Source organism: Astatotilapia calliptera, chromosome 3 (genome assembly GCF_900246225.1).
Source record: "Astatotilapia calliptera chromosome 3, fAstCal1.2, whole genome shotgun sequence".
NCBI lineage: Eukaryota > Metazoa > Chordata > Actinopteri > Cichliformes > Cichlidae > Astatotilapia > Astatotilapia calliptera.
Genome location: NC_039304.1, coordinates 47,118,307 through 47,145,327, shown reverse-complemented (window position 1 = coordinate 47,145,327; position 27,021 = coordinate 47,118,307). Strand labels below are relative to the sequence as shown.

Genomic DNA, 27,021 nt, shown 5'->3' with positions numbered 1-27,021 from the left:
ACAGCAATTCTTTTTGCCCCATCTTCTATGCCTCACCCCCAACCAATCAAGGCAGCTGTCTACCCCTCCCTGACCCTGGTTATGTTGGAGGGTTCTTCCTATTAAATTAGTTTTTCCTTACCACTGTCGCCAAGTGCTCACTCAAAGGAAAACATTTGATTGTTGGGGTCTCAGTGATTTATGTTCAGAGGCGAGTAAAGCCCGCCCTCTTCCTCCTGCTCAGAGGAAGAGGGCGGGCTTTACTTGGTGTCAGGGACAGAAAAAAAGCTCAAATGAGTGAGAAGGACGATGAAGGAAACATCTGTGCTGTGTCTGCTCTGTAAGTAGAATCTCTGTGTTTGTTTGAATTCTTGTACTTTGACTGTCTGCTCTCCTGATAACTGATGATGGAGGAGAAGACATGAAAAACAAATCAGGCTGAATTCAAGTTCAAACACCACGAGGACCAACTGCAGGTCTGAACTGACTCTTTATCTTTGCTCAGGAGTCGAGGAAACACAGCAGGCAGTGAAAAGATCAAATCATTCACTCATTATATCAACACAGCTGCACAGTGGACACATGACTTTACTGGGTTGTTATAAGTAGTGGATATTTTCTATAAAATCTGTGTATTCAGTTCACATGATTGTAATCATTATGATCACTGTAAGAACTATATTTTAGATCAAACTTGTTTAGAAAGCAGTGAAGACTCCAACCTATGCAAATACTTTAATATCCATACAGGTTTTCCAGAAAGGATTGGATTTGTTGAGAAATGTTAATGAAGCTAAGTGATCCATAAATTATATTTAACGGTACAAGTGTCACAGAGGTGTAGTGGTAGTCATTCCAAACATCAGCTGGTGATTAATGTTTTCTACTGGCCACTCAAATACTTTTATTCTCCCTCATGGTTAAGTCGTTAAGAGGATGGATGTGGATGGACCTTCCACCATTTAAACACTTTTTATCATTTTTTTCTTCAAACTTGGCATCAAATAGAAAATGAGCAGATATATCAGAGAGACAAGTTTGTGTGTTTGTCAGCTGTTTGTGTGGAGTTGTTCTTTATGTTCACCTCAAATCAACCTGAGTGTCATTTCTCTTTAGTTCTGATCTCACTGCTGAGCTGCACAACAAACCAAGGTCAGTAACCTTCTTCTGTCACAGTTTAAACCTGAGAAATGCTCACTGATATGACCTGATTGGGTTCATGTTTCACTATGGAGCTCAAATATAAAACTAAATGAAATAAGTAACCCAGAAAACACCTTTTATATTATTGTATCACATTGTCGGTTTGTTATTTTAACCCTCACAGCTCGTCTGACTGTGAGTCCCAGCAGCTCTCAGTTCTTTGAAGGAGACTTTGTGTCTCTGAGCTGTGAGGACGACAACAGCTCTGCTGGATGGACTCTGAGGAGAAAGACAAATGCAAGACAGAGGACTCAGTGTGGAGATGGGTGGGGAAAACCAGCTGGTTCTTCCTGTAACATCACTTTGATGATACCTCAAGACAGTGGAGTTTACTGGTGTGAGTCCAGAGAGGGTCCCATCAGTAACATGGTTAACCTGACAGTCACTGGTAAGCTGAGTGTGTGGAGTTAGTGTTGATGAAGCTGTGTGTAAATGGATGAAATGCTGTAGTTTGTCTCTGTGTTGAGGTGGATCAGTGATCCTGCAGAGTCCTGTCCTCCCTGTGATGGAGGGAGATGACGTCACTCTGCTCTGTAAAACAAAGACCACTCCCTCCAACCTCCCAGCTGCTTTCTATAAAGATGGCTCCCTCATCAGGAAGCAGCCTACAGGTCACATGACCATCCAGCATGTTTCCAGGTCTGATGAAGGCCTCTACAAGTGTGACATCAGCGGTCATGGAGAGTCTCCATCCAGCTGGATCACTGTCACAGGTGACACACTCACCTGTCTGTGTTTCTGCAGCTTTCAACATTCACAATGTGACGACAACTTAGTGACTGTGTTTGCTTTATTTTAGACGAACACACCACCACTCCTCCACCTACATCCACACCTCCACCTACATCCACCTCTCCTCCTGGTTCCACCTCCATCACTCTTCCTCCATCACTCTCTCCTCCTGTTCTCTATGTGTTGTCATGTGTTGGATCAGTGTGTGTTGTGGTTCTACTGGTGTTACTGGTTCTGGTGGTGAGACGATGTGTCCACAGAAAACCTGAAGGTGAGACTTCCTGATTGTACATGTGTATAGATTTTCCATTCTGTATAGATGCATAGTTTTTAAATGGTTTTTATCCTGGATTTAAAGACCACCACTGAAACTGATGTGAAAAGGGAGATCATTCCAAAGCTTAGATAATCAACAACATCAAGAACAGATTTACATAGTACATGTCACGGCCGAGGCCGAACCCGACAACCAGACTCAAATGCAGATCATACTCAGAGGCAGGGATGAGTGTAATTAACAGAACTTTATTTTCTAGGGCCTGACAAATACTGTGAGCTATGAGAAATAACATGGGACTTCAATTATGGTGGTAAACAGGAGTGATGCTAAACTATGAGAAATAGTTGATTTACAAAAGCACCAGAGGATTGTGACGAGGGGATATGTACAGGGGCACGGGGCAGGAAACATGACCTGGAGGCTCTAAACTTTTGGCAGGTGGAGGAATGGCAAAGAAGGAGTGAGTGGTCAGAGTGAGCAGTTTTGGCCCGATTGAGTACTGTGACAGGAGGGCAAGCAGGTGAGTGAATCCGAGAGGTGCTGTGACACAAAGAGCTGCCAAGCACAAACCAGCTTCAGGATGAAAGCGTGTATTGCCAGGAGATGGAGGTAGCAGACAACAGGATAATGTGGTTAGCTGAAGACCTGGCGAAGAGGAAGAGGACTGGTGAGCGCTGGTCTTAAGTACTGGCAGCTCAATTGCCAGCAGGTGTGGAGACGTGCAGGAAAGCAGCGACTCTGCCCAGGGGTGGAACTGTGACTGAGTGGAAAAACCCAAGGACTCACCCAGACCATGACAGTCCAGATGAAAGAGTAATCCATCTGAGCTGGACAACTTAGAACGACTGGATTCAAGTTGATCGAACAGTGTAGAAAAATGCTCTGCTGTATTTGAGCCGAAGCCTCAACAGCGTTGGACAGGTGCAACCTGTTTAAGAGCAGCACCAAGAGCAACAAGGAGCAAACCAGGTGCTTTTTAATGTTCCAAAGACATTTTATAAATCCAGAGCAGCGAGTGTCGGGAGGTCAGGCAGGCTCCATCCCTTGCTGTTTTCAAAACTTGTTTAAAAACATCTCTTCTCCTTGGGTTTTAACCTAATTTGGGTCGTGATCTGTGTTTAGAAATATAGTGAAAGTGATAAATAAAATGGGCACATGGTCAGAGAATGTAGCATCCTCGACATGTAAGTTACAGACAAATAACCCATTCTTGAGTGCCACCCTTAACAGATTAAATAAAATGAAAAGAGTTTATGAAGTCCATGAAGTCCTTAGCCAGGGGGCTTCCCTGGGCAACAGATGTGAATATTAAAATCACAGAGTAGCAGGATCTGGTCATATTGTGAAGCACTGTCAGCAAGAATGTCAGAGAACCGAGATAAAAAAAATATTATTATTATATTTAGGAGGCAGTTAAACCACTGCACACAGCAGCGAGTGGCCCAGTTCACACAAACAAAGTTCAAAGGTGGTGTAGCATCTTCTTGAGGATAGCTGCTTAAAGGCAAAGTGTGCTTTAAAAACAACAGCTAACCACAAACAGAAGATCTCGGAGCGCTAAAATAAGCAAAGCTAGCTGGCAGTAGTTAATAAAAGGTGCTTAACTCACCAGGTGAAGTCCAAGTTTCTGTCAGACAGAGGAAATCCAATGCATGGGAAGAAAAGACATTTTCATTTGCCACTGATCTGACATTTATTAAACCCAACCTGAGGGGAGCTGGGTCGGAGACTTCCCCTGCACCAACAACCTGAGCCACAGGTCGAATGTTGGATAAAGTCGCTCCCTACCAACGCAAATGGCGAAGAGGCAGGGATTGAAGAGGGCTCCTCTTGATAGAGCCAACAAAGGGAACCAACCAGGAGTCCGCAGGGTCCACGTCATGGCACCAGGATTCATGGAAAAGATTGATGAATGAAGTGAAGATTGTTGGGAAGGTAAGAAATCCAGAGTCTCAGCTTAGCGAGGTGACCTCCACAGGTACCCCGTTTCCTGCGTCTCTTGCGCATAGACAGCTGCCTTTTTTCAGTATCTGGCAATCGCAAGACAGTGTGGAACTGAGATGTTGTACAACGTTGGCTAAAAACAATAAAATGAGACAAATAAGAGAGAGCGGTAGATGGCGTGCCAACCACAGGTGCCATTTTGAATCACACGAATAACAACAATTATTACAATACATTAAAATGTAGGAATGTTGACAAAATGTTTTTTTTTTCCTTGAGTAAATTTCCAGTGACAATTTTTACAGTAATTGATCTTAAATTTGGTTCATTTCAGCAGAAGAAAACATGACATACTGCAACATCAAAACATCACACTGTCGAAAACATCCAATCAAGCAATGCAGAGGTAATGTTCATTCTTTTTGGGTTTTTCTTTTCTTTTTTCATGGTCTAGTTCTTGTTGTTTTGAGATCAGATCTGTCAGAAGAGAAGGGTTATTTTAGAAAATTGGAACACTGTTGGAAAGGGGTGGTTTTTGCAACCAAAAGTGAATAATTTGTATTTAGAAAAGCTTTGTTTTAAGCTAAATACATTGATATTATGTGGTCAGACACAGATGGCTGCTAACTAACCACCAAAACTGGAGCTCAGACTTTGTGAATAGTCTGGTAGTACAGTTAACTACACACCAGCCATATTATTGGCCAGAATAGAAATTGCATTAAAAAAGCTCAGACGGTACAGTAGTCCAGTGGTCCACTACGGGGGATTCCCATTAGGTAGCAGACAGCTCACAGCTACAGCCTACTGCCTGTGTCATCAGCAACCTGTCTGTCACAGAGGCCACCGCCCAGTTAATGCAAACTTTAAGAATTTTGAAAAGTTTGCATACATTTTACTACTAAACACTGAAAAAAACAAAACAAAAACCTAAAGACATAAAATGTATAACTGCTGAGTTGTTAGAATTGCTTCCTTTGGCAAAAGTCTTTCTGACTTGGTTTAAGTTTGATGCTGATTGTGATTACGGTTGATATATATATATATATATATATATATATATATATATATATATATATATATATATATATATATATATATATATATATATATATATATATATATATATATATATATATATATATATATATAATGGATGAGGACATTATGGAGTATGCGAGTGAAAAAAAATGTGTGATGTAACAAGAATTGTTTTAGTTTACATTTATCCTTTCACTTCCATTGATGCATACTTTTTTTATTTGCTTCCTTGTCCAAAATGTAACACCTTGATTATTTTAATCAGATATGATATGAGTTTGTCTTTAAAGTTTGCTGTCGCGTATTATCCGTTACCATTTCTGTACAGGACTGTGTGTTTGTGGTCTGTGGTTAACTGAAGCTAACAGCTCTGCAGTCGTCCAGCATCCTGTTTCTGATAGAAAGAAAACACTTCAGCTGCAGGTGTTTCAACACAGGGGGGTTAAAAAGACAGACAAGTTAATAATGACTCTCATGAATACGCTCATTAATTCATTTACTCTGGTATTATTCACAGTTTACCTTTGGGTGCCCTTGTTCCTTCATATTAATGTGACACCAATATTTTGAATTCAGCTTATGTCTGTGTCTATTTTCAAAATTCTGAAATGTTTGAAACGTTTATATTTTTTTAGTATCCTGACATGCTGACTCAATACACTAATCCTGATGATGAACAGTCATGTTTCCAGTGTTTTCAATTACTTTTTGTATCCAAATTGTTTCTTGTCTAAATATTTCTGCAGTAGCATTAATATATATCCTTTGCTATGAGTTGTTCTGCCTGCACTGATGTCTTCTGTGTGTCCTTTATTGTGCAGGGAGTGATCCAGCTGCTGTTTACTCAAACTGGTGAGAGCACTTATGAAGAAATCATGGTGAAAGAAAGCCAAAATAAAGGTAAGTCTGCTAGTGATTGTTTTCATCATGGTTCATGTCTACAGAGTGGCCTTACACTGTAATGATTTCCACGTTTATCTAACACGCGATAGAGTCTCAGTTTGATTCTGGGAGGAGACACAAATCCAGAGCTCCAAGTCATTATCTCTCAAAAAACATTAGACACAAGAACAACACTAAATTATTCTTTTTTGACAAATTGTCAGGCAATCTATGGATTCCAGATAATCACAGGGAACCTTCCCAATGCCTGACAGATAAAGAATTCCACAGATAATTAAGGCAGCTAAACTTCATTTCCAGGAATAGTTGTTTTCCCCATGTGAGCTGGTCATTTAGCAGTTCTATCAAAAAAACACAGGCTGAGAAAGAGGCAGAAATCTTCCACTCTACTTTACTGATCAACCAACCAACATATATGTGTAACAACTTTAACATTTTCAACTTTTTATTTATTGATTGACTCAGTTGGCTTCTATCGAAATGTAAATGAGCCCAAGTCCTAATCACACTCTAGATCTTGTGCTGACTTTTGCTGATTTCATGAAACCCCTTTTTGGTCTTCATAGCTTAAAAATTGGACAATAATGGACTACACAACTCTGCTGATAAGTCATCTCTATCCAATCAGTTTGACTACATTTAGCTGGACTTAAGCAGACAGTAGGTCTCTGAACACCTCATTCAGCTGCTTCTGTCCTGTGTCACATCATCAGTAACAAACACTTTGTTTGTTTGACACTTTGAGTCAATTGTCCCATTTTGTTTGGTCTGTTTGAAAAGAGGGTGTCACATGTTAAGGAGCTGAAACTCCTAAACCTTTCAGCCATTATTTTTATTTATTTAATCATTTTTCTTGTTATTTCTTTTTTTTTTTGTACAGCATGTATTCAAGATCAGGTTCAACTGTTACATGATAAACATATATGAAAATATATTTATATTGAAGAATATCAATATAGCATTGGTTGGTCCAAATGTGCAGTTTACTTTGGTCAATTTTGACTAATAATCTAGACCATGGTATAGGCTGACCTTGTATGGCCCAGATGTCAGGTGTGGTATGACTTTTAGAAGTGCTGTAACTAAGCAGTTAGTCTGAAAGCAGGTCAGGTGTATCTTCTAAATCTACTTTTGGCAGCAGGATGTAACCAGGATGAATTTGTTGTGAATGTGAGGCGTATAATGAGACATATGAACAGACTAAAAGTCTTTAACTGTGTGTTCAGGGTGAAAAACTGTCCCTTTAATACAATGAATCATTTTGACTTCTGCATGTAAAACCACAGCAGCAGTTTCCTGCTGTTGATTCTAGTGAACCATAGGCTGAAAACACTTTCATACTGTGTTGCTGCTTGGCTAAAAATAGTGTTGTGAGAACACACTTGCTTTGGCCTCTGTGGGGAGGGGTGCCAGTTTGCATTAACAAAAGATGACAGCTATGTGGTCGCGCAGTTTTACTCACACAAACACCCCCAGTTTGTTGTAGTCTGTTGTTGTTTCTCAGCAGGTGTTTAAAAGTGGTAAAAACTGTGAAGAGAATAATTGTTCCTGTTTCCTGTTTTTATTTTTTATTTTCATTAAAATACGTAACCAACAGCTTGGAAAATAGATTATACATTTGTATCATACTAATTATATTATGATAAATGGCCTGTATTTATATAGCGCTTTACTAGTCCCTAAGGACCCCAAAGCGCTTTACATATCCAGTCATCCACCCATTCACACACACATTCACACACTGATATTATCAATCAGTTTTCCATTCATATTTAGAATTTTATGGCAGGGTCATATGAGAAGTGCGGAAGTGAGAGGCTTGTGAAATGGGATGCTTCGTCGCACTGTTCAGGTAGCCTAGCAACCATGATACTAACCGCGAGACACGTTACATACAGCATTGTTTGACAGAAATGAAGGAGAAAAATGTTTTGTTGGTCATTCATTTTTGTCATGACATCACTTTGATTAGTTGAGTATCTGAGGCTGAGACCACGGGACTGTAAAACATGATTGTTGGGCTTCATTTCTGTGCTGAACAGTCGTTTAAGATTAGTTAGTAAATAACAATCAGTTAATGTTGTTCATGAGACCAAAGTCATCTCACTGTGATAATGTAAATATAATATGGACAATATTATAGTATTGTCAGATTATTATGATATATATATATATATATATATATATATATATATATATATATATATATATATATATATATATATATATATATATATATATATATATATATATATATATATATATATATATATATATATATATATATATATATTAGGGGTGCAACGATACACAAAATTCACGGTTCGATATTTTTTCGATACAAAAAAATGTTCATGCCTTTTTAATTTGTCATTTATTAAAATTATAAATATATATTTTAACTCAAAAGTACAGTACAGAACTGCACCCAGACCCACCTGGGTCTGGGTGCAGTTCCCCCCTCCAGGGGCAAGGGTACCTAGACCCGGTTTGTAGAGTACGCTTGGGGAGTGTGATCGTGTGTACAGCGTCTCTTTATGTCTGTCTCCACGTTGGTTGAGTGTGGAGTAAGTGCACATGAGAGCATGAGGGTGGGAATGAATGTTTGTGTCTGTGTGTGCCTGTATGTCTGTGTCTATATGTCAGGTTGGGTATCAGACGCCACCTCTCTGGGGACACCTCAGGCCCTCCAAGGTTTGGAGGCCTATCTCCACCCACCACCACTTCCCCTGCCGGTGGCGGACTCCCTCAGGTGTCGGTGCGTTGGTGGTTCTTTGTGTCTGGGGGTGGGCGTCCAGGTACACACCTTGGCGGCCGCTTATCGGGTCCTGGAGCCTGGGGCTCGCTCGGGCCCCTTCGGAGGTGGGGTGCCCCCGGCCTCTCGGCCTGGGGCTCGGTCACTCAGGCACAGCTGGGGGCCGGCGGAGCTCATGGGCGCGTCACTGCAACTCCCCCTGGCTTCTGCTCCGCAGCTGCTGAGTGAACCCTCATCTGGGACTCTCCTCAACTCTTACTGGAACAGTGGCACGGCTGCCCCTCTGTTGGTCTTCCATGGTCTCTTGTGTTCTGGGGGCCTCTGGATGTCTGGAGTTTTGATCTCCTCCATACCCGCTTCACACCCTGGAGGACGGGGCTGTGGCCCCCCCACACTCCCTAGCAGATCGTTACATGGAGAAACCTTTGGAATACAAGCGCGCTGATCCACACAGGTATGCACACGGGTGTTCACTGCTCGTAGACCCAAATTACACCTTTCTTGGCTGCTACTTCGAAGCACATCTGTCCTGCGTGCTGCACAACAACATTGAATATTTAGTATTTACTGCTGTTTACACTTAGCTAGATTAATGCGATGGTGTTGTGTTTAGTATGTTGCTTTGTTTTTTTTGCTTGTTTTCTATTTTTCTCTCAACAGGTGATCCAGGAGATTTTTATTTTTTTTCTCCCCCCCTTTCTCACTGTCCCTCTCCCCTTCTGTTTTTCCTTTCCGTCCTCTTTCTTTCTCCCTTTCCTATCCCTCACTCATGTCTGTCCCATCTGTAACATCTGAAAATAAAATATAATAAATAATAAAAACAAAGATCGACCAAATGGACCAATACGGCAATGCCACGAAGATCCATTTGGCAAAGTAAATCCATTGGGTATCCTTGTTGGTCTTCAGACAACAATCCTGATGGCTAAAGAACCAAATGGGACAGGCAAAAAAAAAAAAAAAAAAAAAAAAAGACTGCTGGGGTTGGGGGAAGGCTCTCATGCATTAACGCAGACATAAGCATGTCTACAGTACACTCAAGAGTCCCACCTCCTTGCGTGTTACACCCACGGGAGGCATCATCACTCTCAGAAGGAAACAGGCCAGTAAGTGAGCAGTCTTTCCTTCACTCACACCCCCGCCTCCTTTCCCCCAAAACAGAAAACACACTTATCTATGCTGGGGCCACCTGCCAGCGCCAGCTTGTCCTTTGTGTAGATATCTGTATAAGCCTGCGATTCTGTTACCCTGCTCCCCAGAGGGTTCAGGCTCTGCTGCAGCCAAGCTCCCCTGTGGCTGGATGCTTGAACAGTAAGACACTCGCGCAGGTCAATCACAGGTGGAAGTACACCACTTGTTATCTGTGCGTTTAGAGCTTAAATCCCTGAACACGTTCAGGCCAGCTCATCTTGCACTAGCTCATTGCCGAAGTCAACTTCTCAACAAAGACTGGATCAGATGTTGTGCACGAAGTGTGAAAACATGTTTGTGGTTTAAATTGAAGTATCATCTCCCTCTTTGCTTTCTCTTACATTTAAACATCCTTATATTTTGTAGGCATTCAACATCTGGTTTGGGATGTGGGTCAGGGTCATGGGGTGTGCTGCAGCGGCGTGTTAATCAACTCGCTTTAATTATTATTTGAATTAAGGTATCATACAATGTAATTAATCCTCCTAAAAAATGGTAGAACTTGAATCCATTAAATTCTCTTTCCCAAAATTGCTAGTGATCATGCATTAAGGTTATGTAAGCTAAGCTAGCAAGGTTAAATGCTTCATATCAAAGCAAATATAAAAATAAAAAACAGCAGCGGTGAGACTGAGTCTGAAGTTTACACCTGCTCTTTTTGAAACACTGCTGTTTCAGAGGCCTGAACTTAGCTCCATCAGTGAACCTGAACTCATTTAACTTTGGTAACTGTTACCTAACGGTATATTTGAGAAGCTGGAGAGAAAATGTTGGCCGAATGGGTAGAGCAGCTTGGCATTAAGCAGAAACATGACATTTCTCTGCCAGTATTCTGTGTATCTGAGTTAAGTTACACACTTGAGGTCTATATGCCTAAAATAATATGTTTTGGGATCTGAGTCATGCAAAAAAAGAAAAAGAAAAAAATGTGCCAGGCATGCTGGGATCTTGCTAGTGGTTATGTGCTGCTGGGCTATTCTGTGATGTTGCGGTTAATTGTGTTAACACGGTTGTTCCAGCGACTGTAAACGAACATACTCATACAGTAGTATAGATACACAGATGGAGGCAAACATGATCTTAGGTTTAATCCTCCAGACCAACTGTCAAATGTAATTGTAGGAAAGTATTTGGAGGACGGCTCTTTTTCCTTACATCAATTGAAATTATATAATCATAGGTCTCCAGCAGGAGTATATACGTAAGAAGTTTAATGACTTTTGCATGTCTGAATTAAGGAGCTCTCAGCCTCAGAGGTCTGAATTGGAATTACAGCCCATCTGCTGAACAGGGCAGCAGGGATAGAGATGATTGCACCCTGGGATCATCCATTAGTGCTGTCATCTGGAATTCACAGTGGGACCACAGTGCAGTGAACTGCTATGCCTGGACCAGTTCATTTAGCAGCACACAGCATTTACAGCAGCAGCAGTCTATCAGCAGGTCAGATGTTGCTCTGAGCAGCACAGCCCCAACTTTCTGATGAGGCATCTGTTACTTTTCTGATTGAAGCACTTTACTTCTCCTCCCAGCACTGATGCCACTGCAGCTTTTTCTGTCCCTTTTGGTTGTTCCTTGTGGTCATCATCGCTTAGCACTATTTCTGTAATTTCTTATAATTACATTAATTATAATAACAGTGGCTCAGGAGGTCTTCCGCTAATTGGAGGGTCAGTGATTCAGTCCTCTGCTGTAATGCACTTTAAGTGGTCAATAAGACTTGAAAAAGTCAGTCCATTTACCAGGAGATCATATCTGTTTCATTTAAAATGAGTCCGTTGTAATGACGACCCACTTAGACAGACACCTGAAGGCAGGAGAGAACACAGTGGATATTTTATATTTAGCAAATATATTTCAACTCCAAATTACTCCTTAAAAACAAGTGTTTGCTCGCTTGCTCTCAATAACACTTTAAGATGACATGGCACTGTCTGTAAATCTTTTGCTCATGTCATTTTTGTCCCTGTTTAAAATTTTAATACCTTCCTATAAACACAGTGAGAGTGAAAATAAAGTTATTAAAATGACAGTTTTATGTCAATATATCATACATGGCATATCTGTCAATAGATTTAAATCTTGTATATTTGATCATAAAATTGAAATGAGAGTGCCACATCTAAGGGATTGGACACCATGGCGTCTGCCTTTGACTGCCACCCAGCCCACAAAGCATCAGAACACCAAGCCTCCTCCTGCAGGTGATGGCCCCACAGGAACAAATCAAGCCTGTGGTACATGATAGCGGATCGTATCAGGAGTTTGGTTATTCAGGATTGGCTTATTGTAGAGTTGCTGCTCTCCCACATCAGAGGGAGCCAGTTAACATGGTTCAGGGATCTAACTACAGTGCCCACTGGAAGCCTCCTAAGCAAAGGTGCTTAACATACGCACATCTTATCTTGGACACTATGGAGACAGAGATAGATGGATGTTAGTGGTGTGGATGTCAAAACACAGCATGATAGAATATTATCACAATACTTCATGCATGATACAATATTAGTGCAATTTGTAATTTTGTAATATGCTGATTATCATAATAACAAGTGCAAACTGCAAATTATGTGCTCAAAGTGAAACTTTGTCGATATATGTTTTATATCTGTAATATCTGTAAGATGAATTTATCTCACTTCAGTTATTATTTTTGCTGCAAAAAGAGATCGTCTGAGTCTGCCGGCTGACAGCCTACAATTAAATGGGGTCAATTAACTATGATAAACTGTTGAAAATCATATCATATCTGTTGCTGTCTACACGAACAGAAATGTATATCATATGTATAGTCATATTCGTTGTGTTCCCACTAGTGCTTTCAGGTTAATCTCGTTGAAATGACCTTAACGCCACAACACGGCAAATCTCCATTAACGAGCTACCGTCGATCGCCCCGTGCATGGGGCTAGATGGCCAACACGTTAACGAGCTAACTGCGCTAACACACTAGTTCCCACCCATGTAATTGAGCATTGCATGGCACATCCAACATACTGTTTTACTTTAGTCCATGACTCGCTTACCTTCAGGGTCATAACTGTTAGATATTTTAGTATTATGGGAGCATGTACTGGGTACTTGTTTTTATGATATTAGACAAGAAGATTCTGTGACTCAACAAGGCTCTTTATGTTAACCGTCATTTTCTCTTGCTTTGTCAACTCAAGATTTTATGGTGTGAAAGTAGATACTAAGGTTGGAGGGAAAACACCAACAAATCACTCTTTTACTTATCACTCCCTTGCAGAAGATGTTTATGTGAAGACCATCTGGGTTGTGTCAGAACTCACGGATGTAGGAGACCTCTGTATAAGATTTATAGGCCTTGAGAGTGCATCTTACTGCAATTGTAGAACAAAGGATTCTAACTGTCTAGTGTTGAACGGACCTGTCAAAGGTGTGTTGAGATACGATTGTAGAAGGCCTCTTTCAGAGTGGGGGGGACCTTCCTTATATGGTTCTAACTTGAAACTTGTTGACACACGAACTTTCTGCCTATAAATACCGCTGCACAGAAGAATAAAACTTTGAGTTTTGGGAAAGCAACCTGAACAGTCTCTGTATCATTTTGTTCTCCTAACTGCTCCTGACGTCGTAACTAACCCGCTGACGGCATGTCGCGGCCTTTTACGTTCCAAACACCAAAAAAGTCCAAAAAAAGGCCGTGGGTGGCAACGGGAGGTTTGTTTTAGAACGCACTTCTGACTCCATTGTTTAAAAATCATATGTGGTTTATTTCGTGCAAAATTATAAACAAAAATCAACCAAATAACTTCTTTAAACTTAAAATTAAACGAAAGCTAATTTAATTTGCTTTAACAACTTCAAAAGTGGTCAAAAAATCATTTTCTAACCCTCCCGTCTTCCCATCTGACATTTGGCAAACAAAAAACGAAAACCTCTTTACCACTCCCATCCAGGGTGCTCTTAATCTCTTGATTAATGGGAGGGTCCATAAGCTAATAAACCAATCACTTTCCAAAAGCTTCTCCAATAAAATTAATTACAAATTTACATAACAAAACCAGGTCAGAATATTCTTACACCTTTAAAGAAAAAACAAAAATGAATACAAATTGCATTTTATAAACATTCAACAAAAATGGCCACAACACGGCATATCTGAGTGTTACTTGAGAATATATTGCTGAGTGTTACTTAAGAATAATTTTGAATCTTATAGGGTAAAGACGAAACTCTGGTTATAGACGCCCACGCCTCGGGGAAACCCGATCCACGGACCAGACCCGGGACGGAGTTTCTTGCAATATGTCACATGAAAACCAAAATAATTCCAAACGCCAGATCTGAATGAGGGTGGGGGAGGTCCATGTTGCAAGGAGAGCTTAACTTCTGTCTCGCTAGCTTGCCCTGCGCTCTTCCTTCTGACGATGCTGTCTGTGTTGAGCGCTCAGTGGATCTGCGCTCGACAGTGCAGCCTAGGCGGAGTAGTCGAGCGCAGATTCACTGAGCGCTCATCGGGTGGCTGTAGCTCAGGTGGCAGAGCAGGTCAGTCACTAACCAGAAGGTTGGTGGTTCGATCCCAGGCTGCCTCCTGGCTGCATGCCAAATATCCTTGGGCAAGATACTAACCCCGTGTTTGCCTACTGGTGGTGGTCAGAGGGCCCGGTGGCGCCAGTGTCCGGCAGCCTCGCCTCTGTCAGTGCGCCCCAGGGCAGCTGTGGCTACAATGTAGCTTGCCGTCACCAGTGTGTGAATGGGTGAATGACTGAATGTAGTGTAAAGCGCTTTGGGGTCCTTAGGGACTGAGTAAAGCGCTATACAAATGCAGGCCATTTACCATCGTCAGAAGGAAAGTTGATAAAATAAATTACAAATTTTGTATTGTTCGATACATAAGCGTACCGAACCGAAAGCACTGTATCGAACGGTTCAATATCGATATGAATATCGTTGCACCCCTAATATATATATATATATATATATATATATATATATATATATATATAACCTCTTTGGCCGCTCCTTTCTGCTGTATTTTGCGGCAAAATTATCCACACCCACCACCGCGCTATGAATTGTGGGATATATGGGACCACCTGTCAGACCATCCGACAGGTAAAAGGAGCCATCCTCAAAACAGAAAAATCCCACTACTTTGGAGGAGTTGTCACTGCTATTGGATACTTTGCTGGAACACAGTAAAGCTGTGGGTCGTGGGAATGAAAGGAGTTGTCACTGCTATAATGCCATAATGTTTTATCTAGGGGTCTAGATTCATGCCTGTAGTGCACTGGCGTGTAAATAATTAGCATTTACTGAATATGTACTGACTGAGTCCCACTGTTCAAAAGTTGAATAAACAAACAAACTAATTTTTGCCTCTTTTTTAAAACTTAAAACCATTTTATAGAACATCACATCAGTTACAGTGTAGAATCATGTCATTTATAGTTTACAAATGACAAAATGTTTACACAAAATCATGAGTGTTTACATGATATCACCCACTACTAACATTACTTTATTTACTCTATCTTTTGAAAAAATACAGCAATTTTAACAGCACAAGACTTTAGAATATTTAACAGGAGCAGGTTTCATTCTTCCCTGGTTTTATTATCACACTGTTCAACAAACGCAGCAAACCTTCACCATCTTATCCAGAAGGGTCACCTCTTCACCCTCACATGGAAGAAGTAATCTGATTGGCATGGTGGTTTGTTTGAAGCAGGTCCCTTGTGTAGTGCTGGAACCCAGTCCCGATGTTTCATCCATTTCATAGGCTGGTTTGCTGCAATAATGCCAAATTATTAGCAACTCTATAAATAGAAGGTAGTTCTGCAAAATCACTCAGTAGGATGTTTGTTCTAATTTGCTATGAGCTCAGAGCGCATCGAAAATAAAACTAATAGGCTATAAAGAGTGATATGAACATATTTAGAACTTACCGGAATGAAAATGTCTGGAGCACCAAAAGATATTTGGAGATGGAAGAGAGCTGCACGTCAGCTCGTCTCACAGCTGCTCTCCAGGCTAGACGCCTGAGTTTGGTAACATCGATACACGAGCTGCCTCATGTTGCTTCCAGGTTGGGAAAGAATGAAAAGATAAACAATTTTCAAGATTATTCTCTTGCCCACACAGCAAATACAAACCATGGCTGTTGTGTGTGCCTTCGCTCCCTTTTCACTTGCGCTAGACCCCCAAAATGGCGGATCGGGCCAAAATGCTTTCCACGCCCACCCCCGTGACATCACGCTCCAAAGCCCTATTGGGACACCACCACTGTGTTTCATTCAGTCTGTGTCGCGTCGTCTGTGTTCCATGCCCTATGTCATGTCAGGTTTCAAGTCTCTGTGCAGGTCATGACTCATGATGCTTATTGTTATATTTCATAGTTCCTTCATGTTCTGGCACAGTCTTGTTCATGGTCTCACTGTTCTTCCCAGTTTAGGTTCCTGTTTAGTTGTTGTCCCTGTTCAGCTCTTGTTTAGTTTAGTTCATGTACTCCAGCGTCAAATAAATGCTCGCCTTTGTTTAAAATTAATTTTGTCTGCTCATCTGTGTCCGCACCTGGGTCCTCCAAACACTCGACCACACGGTCAGCCACTGCGGACCGTGACAGTCTGACTCTTGTAACATAATTGGTTTTGTGGGTTCCAGGTTTTATTTTATGTATTTATTTATTTAGTTTTATTTCAATAAGCAGCTAAAGTGTAGGCAGTGCAGGAAGTAAAGTATTTTATATCTGAGCTCGTTCCCAGTAAAGTCTGAACTGGGACTGCACGTGATGCAGAGTGGTGGACATTTGAGGTTTTATTTAACTACACAGCTTGTAATCATGTTTTCTGTTGTTTGAACTGTGTGTGTTTGTGTTCAGACTTTAAACCAGAGCCAGACGTCGTCTACTCTTCACTGAAGTAGTCCACCAGTCCAACCACTGATGTCCAGCTGCTGGTCTCTAACTGGTTACCCAGCACCTCAGACAAGGAGACAACCACAAGTTCAAAAGATTACTCAGATTTTTTTCCACTTATTTAAACTCATATGCTTCAAAAATCACATAAGTTTAACTGGAATTATTTTAGTACTTAAAATAAACAATGATAATAAAGTCACTCTATGAGTTTGGCACTTTGTTCTGTTTCCCATACTAGTGATTTTGTTTCACTATAGGATTAATAAACCTTTGTTCACACTTTTTCTTCTCATGTGGTTCTTTTGTTTTTGACAAAATATAAAGGATAACCATTTTAATAAAGTCAAAACCAGAAATTTTAAAACCAGAAAATAATTTTATTTTGTACAGTTTCCTCCTTTTAAAGAAGCAGCTGTGTGTATAAATATGGAGGCTCAATGCTGTCTGTGTAAAATAAAGGAAAGCAAATAATAAAAATACAGAATCATTCTTACACTTAATGTGAAATTAGCCAGAGGGATAAAATTATTTACTTCATGACTCTGGCCCTAAACCAAGCAGTTATCAGCCCTCATATGAGTCCTGCATATAGTTGTCATTTAGATTCAGTGGATTAACTGATTCACTTTTATTAAAGCTTCACTTTACTATTTACAGATAAACATCATGTGGAGTTAGTGTAAATCATTTGAAACACATCATATCAAATGAATTCAATCAGTTTTATCATCTGAAGAACCAGAAGCTCTCAAACTTTATCTGAAACAATATCAAGAAGAAAATCACCTCAGTCACAAAGAGGAAATGTACTCAGTTACTCTCCTGTACTCTAATTACAGTCATGTGATTTCCAGGAAGTGCTGCAGAAGCTGCAGGTGCTCTCTCTCCCTGCAGACTATTTGCTGCTGCTCATCTTTTCCGTTTTTTTCTCTGTTTGTGTTTCTGCTGCTTCTTTGTCCTCACTGTAAACAGTTGTACTGAGAGACTCCTGCACTGATGTTTCATAGGACAGTCCAAACAGCCTCACTGGCTCTCTGTCTCGTTCATCACAGTTCTAAACACATATTTAAGTGAATATAATCTTCACCCTCAGTTAAAATAACTTTTATTAAGAACAGCACATCCTCAGTATTACTATAAAATAATTATTGATGTTCTGATGATCCATGTTAGTATTTAAAGTCACACTTCTCTCTCTAGTGGCCATATATAAACCACGTGTGAGGATAGGGTCCATTCTCCTCTACTTGTCCTTAACAGGGTCCTAGTGGACAACAGGTCAGCAGGACTAACACAGAGAGATAGATATCCATGTGCACTTAAACTTATGGGCAATTTAAAATCACCAATTAACCCAAATAACTGTTTTGGACTGTGGGAGACAGTCAGACCTGACCCATGCAAACACAGGGTGAACACTCCACACAGAAAGGCCCCAGTGAGATGGTGGAATCGATCCCAAAAGCCACTGTGTTGCCCTGGGAGGATGGTGTTCATGTAAAATTAGAATCATAGTGTTCCAGTCAGTCATCAGTGTGTCTCTGCACAGCTGTAATTAAAATGTTTTCCATACGTCATCCATCTGTGCTTGGTGCCAAGGCTGAGATAAACGAGGAGTTTTCTCATAAAGAGGAAGAAACAGTACTCCAAGAACAGACAAAGCCCAGCAGAAACCTTGAAGAGGAGCCTCGCCTGCCCCCACCCCGGAAGAGCTTCAGAAAGGAGAGACATCTGAGGCAAGAAGAGGGGTCCCTATTTGCCTCCAACTCTCTCAACAACACCAACGACCAGGACCAGGGACCACGATCTTCCCCAGTCCCCCAAACCCCTGACAGGCCATCACCCTCCTCCCCCTCCCTTTCTCCTCCCTTTCTCCCTCCTCCCCACACCTGAAATTCACTGAGGAGATGATGGAGCAGGACAATGCTGGGCTCAGATCTACCTCCCGGCCCAATCCCTTTTTGTCCCCCATAAACCCCCCACCAGAGCAGCCAAAGGTTCGCCATCGAGCCCCACCCTCAACAGAGCAATCGAAGTTACATTGCCCAGCCTCGCCCCACTTAGTTCCTCCTTACCACCTTCATGCTCTGTCTCCGCAGTCTGATGTGTGATGTGTGGAGGGTCCGGGCTGCGAGGATTATGGCAGTGGTGACTTTTCCCAGGAGAAGCTGGGACCCTGTTTACTAGAAGGTTTTAAAATCTCTGTACTCTTAGGTGACAGAAGGAGACATGTGGCCTGGTCAAAACACAGAGAGCTGCACTCTAAAAGATGTTTAAATATAGTAAACATACCTTGTGTGCCACAGACTGCTCCCAAACACGAGGGGACAAGTAATGCCTCTAAAACACTTAAGTTGGCTTTATTAAACGTTAGATCTTTAGCTGGGAAAACATTTTTAATTAATGATTTAATCACTGAGCACAGGCTTGATTTTATGTTTTTAACTGAAACTTGGTTGGACCAAAGTAACAGTGGAGCTGTTCTCATCGAGACGACCCCTCCTAACTACAGTTTTATCAGTGAGGTCAGGGCGAGCAGGAGAGGAGGAGGGGTTGCTGTCTTATTTAATGAATCATTTCAATGTAAGCAGCTATCTCCTGGAAGTTTTCAGTCTTTTGAATATGTGGCTTTACAGCTGAAGGCCCCATCCAAGGTTGTGTTTCTTAATGTTTACAGGCCTCCCAAATACTGCACAGACTTTTTTAATGACCTCGGTGAACTGCTGTCTGTGATCTGTGTTGATTTTGACTGTGTAATTATTGTTGGGGATTTTAACATCCATGTGGACAACCCTCAGGACAAAGGGACTAAAGACCTGAGTAACACTCTGGGCAACTTTGGGCTGACTCAGCATGTAACAGAGGCCACACATAATAGAGGACACACTCTTGACCTACTGATCTCCAAGAGCCTGAGCATTTCAAACATTACTGTGTCTGATGTGGGCCTGTCTGATCATTACTGTGTTTTCTTTGAAAGTAAAATTTCAGTAAAATATATCAACAGCAGTGATCACAAAACGGTGTTGATAGGTTTGTAGCTTGAACCTATTCGCTGGAACGTTGAAGGCAATATAATTACACAGCAAGCAAGACACGAAGTAGGCAAAGTTCTTCTTGTTACTCATGCATGAGGGAGACCTGCCTGGAGCCAAGTGTCGTTCCACCACTTGACCTCCGTCAGACTCTCAGCCAGGTTCCTCATAGCACTCCTCTTATTGTGGTTACATGAATATGCATAGGGTCATTAACACATGACGTCTACATACACACAAAGAGTGTGTGTGTGTGTGTGTGTGTGTGTGTGTGTGTGTGTGTGTGTGTGTGTGTGTGTGTGTGTGTGTGTGTGAGGAAGTCCAGCAGTTCATCACAGATTATAAAGAACAACAAAATAAACTACCACAGCTATGCAGATGACACACAAATATATATCACAATGTCACCGGAAGACCGAGGCCCTGTACAGGCTCTTGGTAAATGCATTGAGGAAATTAATGACTGGTTGTGCCACAATTTTCTCCAACTAAACAAAAACAAAACTGAAGTAATAGTCTTTGGCGCCAAAGAGAAACGATTACAGGTCACCAGAGAACTTCAATCTATACATCTAAAAACCACAAACCAGGCGAGAAATTTGGGTGTAGTGATGGATGCAGACCTAAACTTAGAAAAACACATTAAGACAATAACAAAATCAGCTTACTATCACCTCAAGAATATATCAAGGATAAAAGATCTGATGTCTCAACAGGACCTGGAAAAACTAGTCCATGCATTCATCTTTAGTAGGCTTGATTACTGTAACAGCATCTTTACAGGTCTACCTAAAAAATCAGTCAGACAACTACAGCTCATTCAGAACTCTGCTGCTCGAGTCCTCACTAAGACCAAAAAAGTGGACCACATCAGTCCAGCTCTGAGGTCCTTACACTGGCTGCCTGTCCGTCAGAGGATAGACTTTAAAGTTCTGATGCTGGCCTATAAAGCTCTGAATGGTTTAGGACCAAAATACATCAGTGACCTCCTGACCCAGTATGAACCTTCCAGATCCCTCAGGTCATCTGGATCCGGTCTTTTATCAGTTCCCAGAGTCAGAACCGGACACGGAGAAGCTGCATTCAGCTTTTATGCTCCTTATATCTGGAACAAACTCCCAGAAAGCCTCAGATCAGCTGAAACACTCAGTTTATTTAAATCCAGGTTGAAGACTCACCTGTTCTCAGCTGGATTTGAATAAAACACCAAATCTACACTTTTAAGTATAAATTTCAAAACTTAAATTTTAACTACTGATTTTATCTACTGTTTTTTTAATAAATTTTAAATCATGCTTTTTATTTGTTTTTGTTTTTAATGTCTCTGTAAGCACTTTGAATCACCTTGTTGTTGAATTGTGCTATATAAATAAACTTGCCTTGCCTTGCCTTACTTGGCCAAAGATCCAGGACCATGAATCATCATTATTTGTACATAATATGTTTTATAATTTGTAGATTTCTGTCTTTTAAATTCACTGTTCATGATATCTAAGAAATCTATCAAGATGAAGAGAAGAGTGTTTTGGAATTTTTCCATTAAATAAAGCCTGCAGACGAGCGGTGAGCATTAGCTAACATTCTTTAATCAAAAAACAAAGATCAGACAACCAAGCTTGTGGAGAGCCTGCATGATCTCGGGGCAAACGGTCAGCAGTCGCCCGAGTCTAGCATGGCTCTCAGTTAAATACCTTCTTCAGGAACAAAAGGCAGTACACAGCTGTTTCACACCTTAAGGTTCACACTCCCTTGCTACCTCCCAGAGTCCTCAAAGAGACAAAAGACTCTTCCTGTGGAGTTGTCTGCTTCCCCCAACTTCCTTACTACACCCCCACCATTTGTCTTACTGTATGAGTGTGAGACTTCTTAAAATCCAGTGGCACAAAGGCATTATAGGATAGAATAAATTGATTAATACATAAATAAAAGAAATTCCTATACAATTGATAGAGAAGTGTTTGACTTTTTAACTTCATCATGACAAAATAAGTCTGCTACAGTTGATGTAACCCAACACTGACCAACCACTGTGCACCAGTATGGGCTCTTTATCCCATTACAAACTACCAAGTATTTTCATGCAAAATTTGAATAAGATGAAGTTAGTATACTAAGTTTGTTTTGCAGAATGTTTCACTCCATGAAAGTAATTGATTGAACTACAAAGTTTGTAATCATGTTTCCTGTTGTTTGAACTGTGTGTGTGTTTGTGTTCAGACTTTAAACCAGAGCCAGACGTCGTCTACTCTTCACTGAAGTAGTCCACCAGTCCAACCATTGACATCCAGCTGCTGGTCTCTAACTGGACCCCCAGCACCTCAGACCAGAGCACATCCAGAGGCTTTTCTATTTATTTTTGTCTTTAATTATGTAATTTTAAAAAAACACAGGAGTTATTCTTAAGTACTTAAAACCAACCATGATAATTAAAGTATGTTAATATGTTTTATGGGCACAGTATCTTCACTGTTATTAATACTTAATCTATGCATCCGGCACTTTGTTCTTGTTCCCATGTCAGTGATTTAGTTTCACTGTTGGATTAATAAACTTTTGTTCTCACTTGTTTTTCTCATGTGATTCTTTGGGTTTCACCAAAGTCTCAGATGTAAAAATAAGAATTGTGTTGGTCAATTGATACAAAACTCTTCAGTGCAAAAATTATAATTAAAACCCAAAAACAGGAACTTGTCAGTGAATGGCACAAAAACAAGCTTCAGAGGGGAATAAAGTATGAGTAAGACTATAGCCAGGATTTAGAAACGAGTGAGGACCAGAATTCTTCTCTTGATGTATCATACTAAAAGTGCAATCCTGTCATCTATTCACCAGGATAAAATGTCACACTTATAAAGAAACAAGAGTTGGAATCAAAAACAAAAAGTTTAAAGAATTTTAATTTGTTCTATCCTTTTGCAGGAGCAGCTGTGTATGTATAAATATGGAAGATGAATGTTGTCTGTGTGAAACAAAGGAAACAAAACATTTAAAAAATGCAGATTAGATTAATTATTTTAACTTGACATGAAATTAGCCTGACTTACTTTATGCCTCTGGCCCTACTGAGCCTCTGATTCACTCCTGGTGCCTGAACCAACAAGTTAACCAGTTAATAACCTAAATATAACCCAGTGAGTGGCAGGCAGGCCAAAACTTTACAGAATTCTCTACTTTAAAAATAGTGGTTTGTGCCATTTTTCCATCTTATTCTGAAATAAAAGAAAAAAAAGAAGGTTTAAAGTCTTGACCTCAGTGATCTTATAGTTCATTCTGACCATGATTGTGTGAAATGTCTTAATGTCTTTACTACATTACTCAGCAAGAAACCATACAGAAGGAGCTGATAAGACAAAAAAAAATCTATTTTATTTACTGATTGTTTCATTTTAAGCACAATTGAACAAAATAATATTTTGCTTTCCTAGAATTAATATTAAAATTAACTAAAATAAAAATAATAATAAAAATGAAATAAAAGAAGAGGATTGAATGAATGTTGTGGTGATCAGCAGGAGAGTACAGCAGAAAGTAATTTTGACTGTTCACAATAAATATGTTCATTCGTAATAAACTGTGGAAGCGTCATTGACGATCTGCTTATATCCATGTGGTAATAAAACTATAACACCTCCCTCTAATGGCCACATGTAAAACTTGTGTGATTACGTGAAAGTTTTAAAGTTGCAGAGAATTGTTTCTCCTCTGATGAAGAGCCATTCAGAGGCTCGTTAGAGAGTTTGGTTTCAGTTATATCATTCTTGTGAACGGACCTGCTGACTATTAAAACTAGAAGATTTTCATTATTAATCTTTAAAACTGAGTGACAGATTCTTCTGAAATGTCAATATTTAGTCGTTCACATCACATAGAACACGTTTAATCTGTTAGAGATTTTGATATAAGAGTGAAATTATTTAAAGCCAATTCATAACGGTTTTTATTCATTTATTTAAACTTTAAACAATTTAAAGTTCAGCCATTTAAAGTTCAGCCATAAACTGTTCAGACTGCTTCCATCAGGAAGGAGGTTCTGCAGCATCCGGTCCCGTACCAGCAGACTGAGAGACAGCTTCTTCCATCAGGCCATCAGACTGCTGAACACGTCATAGACACCTCAGCTTCACTACTGGAACTTCAACATTATGCACTCCACACTGTATATAAATGCCACTTGTTTTGCACATATTCAACTCTGTATATTTTATATATTTTATTATTATTATTATTATTTTATTTTATTTTATTTTTTTACTATTTAATTTGTAAAAATGTGTATACACACACACACACACACACACACACACGTAGGAAAATATTTAGTATACACATCCAGAAATGCATACACTATTATAAATTGTACATATATTTATTAGTTTCAGGTTGGCCATTCTTGTATTTTGCTCGTTTGTGTTGTTGTGTTTGCACATCTCTGTTGCTTGTGGGGCTCGCACACAAGAATTTCACTCGCATGTGCTGTGCCAGTGTGCCTGCACATGTGATGTGACAATAAAAAGTGATTTGATTTGATTTGAAGTTCCCTAAATTTTAAGTGAAATGTCTTTTTGCCGAATTATATCATGTAATGTTTTACTTGAACCTCATGGTGGCAGTGTTGCTCACTGTTAGGTTACTTGGAAGACAGTGCATCACAGACATCATGTGTTTAAACATTAGGGTGCATTTACTGCAGAATCAATGTACTTTAGTGTACTTTAATCTTCATCAGTGTTGGATCACATTATATTGGACATTATTAGTTTCGTCGACTGAGAAAATTGTCGGGCGGTGGAAGGAATACTTCGAGGACCTCCTTAATTCCACTGACATGTCTTCCGAGGAGGAAGCAGAGTCTGGGGATGAGGGGAATGACCCGCCAATTTCCGGGGGCGAGGTCACTGAGGCAGTTAAACAACTCCTTGGTGGCAGAGCCCCTGGTGTTGATGAGGTCCGCCCCGAGTTCCTGAAGGCTCTGGACGTTGTAGGGCTGTCCTGGTTGACACGCCTCTGCAATGTTGCGTGGAGATCAGGGGCGGTACCTGTGGACTGGCAGACCGGGGTGGTGGTCCCCATCTTTAAGAAGGGGGACCGGAGGGTGTGTTCCAACTACAGGGGGATCACACTCCTCAGCCTCCCTGGGAAAGTCTATGCCAGGGTGCTGGAAAGGAGAGTTCGTCCGCTAGTCGAACCTCAGATACAGGAGGAACAATGCGGTTTTCGTCCTGGTCGCGGAACACTGGACCAGCTCTTTATCCTCTCAAGGATACTTGAGGGTGCATGGGAGTTTGCCCAACCAGTCTACATGTGTTTTGTGGACTTGGAGAAGGCATTCGACCGTGTCCCTCGGGGTGTCCTGTGGGAGGTGTTGTGGAAGTATGGGGTGTCTGGCCCATTGCTACGGGCCATTCGATCCCTATACAACCGTTGCAAGAGCTTGGTTCGCATTGCCGGCAATAAGTCGGACTCGTTCCCGGTGGGTGATGGGCTCCGCCAGGGCTGCCCTTTGTCTCCGGTTCTGTTCATAATTTTTTTTGGACAGAATTTCTAGGCGCAGCCAAGTGGCGGAGGGCTTTCACTTTGGTGGCCTCAGAATCTCATCTCTGATTTTTGCAGATGATGTGGTTCTGTTGGCTTCATCGGGTGAGGGCCTCCAGCTCGCACTGGAACGGTTCGCAGCCGAGTGTGAAGCAGCGGGAATGAGGATCAGCACCTCCAAATCTGAGGCCATGGTTCTCAGCCGGAAAAGGGTGGAGTGCCCACTCCGGGTCGGGGATGAGTTCCTGCCCCAAGTGGAGGAGTTCAAGTATCTCGGGGTCTTGTTTGCGAGTGATGGGAGAAGAGAGCCGGAGATCGACAGACGGATTGGGGCTGCAGCTGCAGTAATGCGGACGCCGCACCGGTCCGTCGTGGTGAAGAGGGAGCTGAGTGTAAAAGCGAAGCTCTCAATTTACCGGTCGATCTACGTCCCTACCCTCACCTATGGCCACGAGCTGTGGGTAGTGACCGAACGAACGAGATCGCGGATACAAGCGGCAGAAGTGAGCTTCCTCCGAAGGGTGGCTGGCCTCTCCCTTAGAGATAGGGTGAGAAGTTCGGTCATCCGGGAGGGGCTCAGAGTAGAGCAGCTGCTGCTCCACATCGAAAGGAGCCAGCTGAGGTGGTTCGGGCATCTGACAAGGATGCCCTCTGGGCGCCTCCTGGGTGAGGTGTTCCAGGCATGTCCCACCGGGAGGAGGCCCCGGGGCAGACCCAGGACACGCTGGAGAGATTATATCTCTCAGCTGGCCTGGGAACGCCTTGGTATTCCCCCGGATAAGCTGGAGGAGGTGGCTGGGGAGAGGGAGGTCTGGGCTATGCAGTGCTGCAACTTTTAAGCAAGCATTAAAACTCAGTGGCTGCACATTAACAGCAAAGAACAGTCTGCAGTCTGCAAAAAGAAAGCAATTTTTACTTCTGACTCTGATTATTAAATATGTTTACTGTACTGTACAGCTGATCATTCATTATTATCAGGATGTCCAAAAAACTCACTCAAAAGCCTTCAGCTAATCCAAAATGCTGCAGCAAGAGTACTGACAGGGACTAGAAAGAGAGAGCATATTTCTCCTGTTTTGGCTTCCCTTCATTGGCTTCCTGTTAAATCCAGAAATGAATTCAAAATCCTGCTCCTCACATACAAGGTCTTAAATAATTGTCAGGGTTCCTGGGTCGTTGACCCAGTGTTTTCTGTTTTGTCATGTTCAGTTTATTTTCACATCTGTTTTCCGTGCCAGCATACCGCCTGCGTATTGTGTTCCAGTTATTTCCATGTATCATTAGTCAGACTAAGTTCAGCTGCGTACTCAACGGTTTCTAATCATTCATCACCCAGCGTGTATTTAAGTCCTCAGTTCCATCCGATCGGTGTCGTGTCATTGATGATGATGTTGTTCCTGTCGTGTGTTCAGTCCAGTCAGCCAGCCATCCATCCTATCATCTGTTGTCTACTTATTCAATAAACCTCGTTCTGCACTAAGAGTCCTGCATGTGGGTCATCCCTTCCTCGCCACCGCACACAACGCCTGACAATAATCAG

At 41.3% G+C, this 27,021-nt stretch overlaps 1 long non-coding RNA gene across 2 annotated transcripts; it reads left to right on the top strand.

Moving 5' to 3' along the window:
* Nucleotides 1-2,011: 2,011 nt before the first annotated feature.
* LOC113011232 (uncharacterized) lies at nucleotides 2,012-22,314 on the top strand. Of its 2 annotated transcripts, none has more exons than XR_003270493.1 (4): nucleotides 2,012-2,185; nucleotides 4,476-4,544; nucleotides 6,001-6,079; nucleotides 22,167-22,314. It is a non-coding gene; the product is annotated as an uncharacterized LOC113011232 (long non-coding RNA). The 2 variants fall into 2 exon arrangements; XR_003270494.1 differs by having other exon boundaries at nucleotides 4,473-4,544.
* The last annotated feature ends 4,707 nt before the right edge of the window (nucleotides 22,315-27,021 follow it).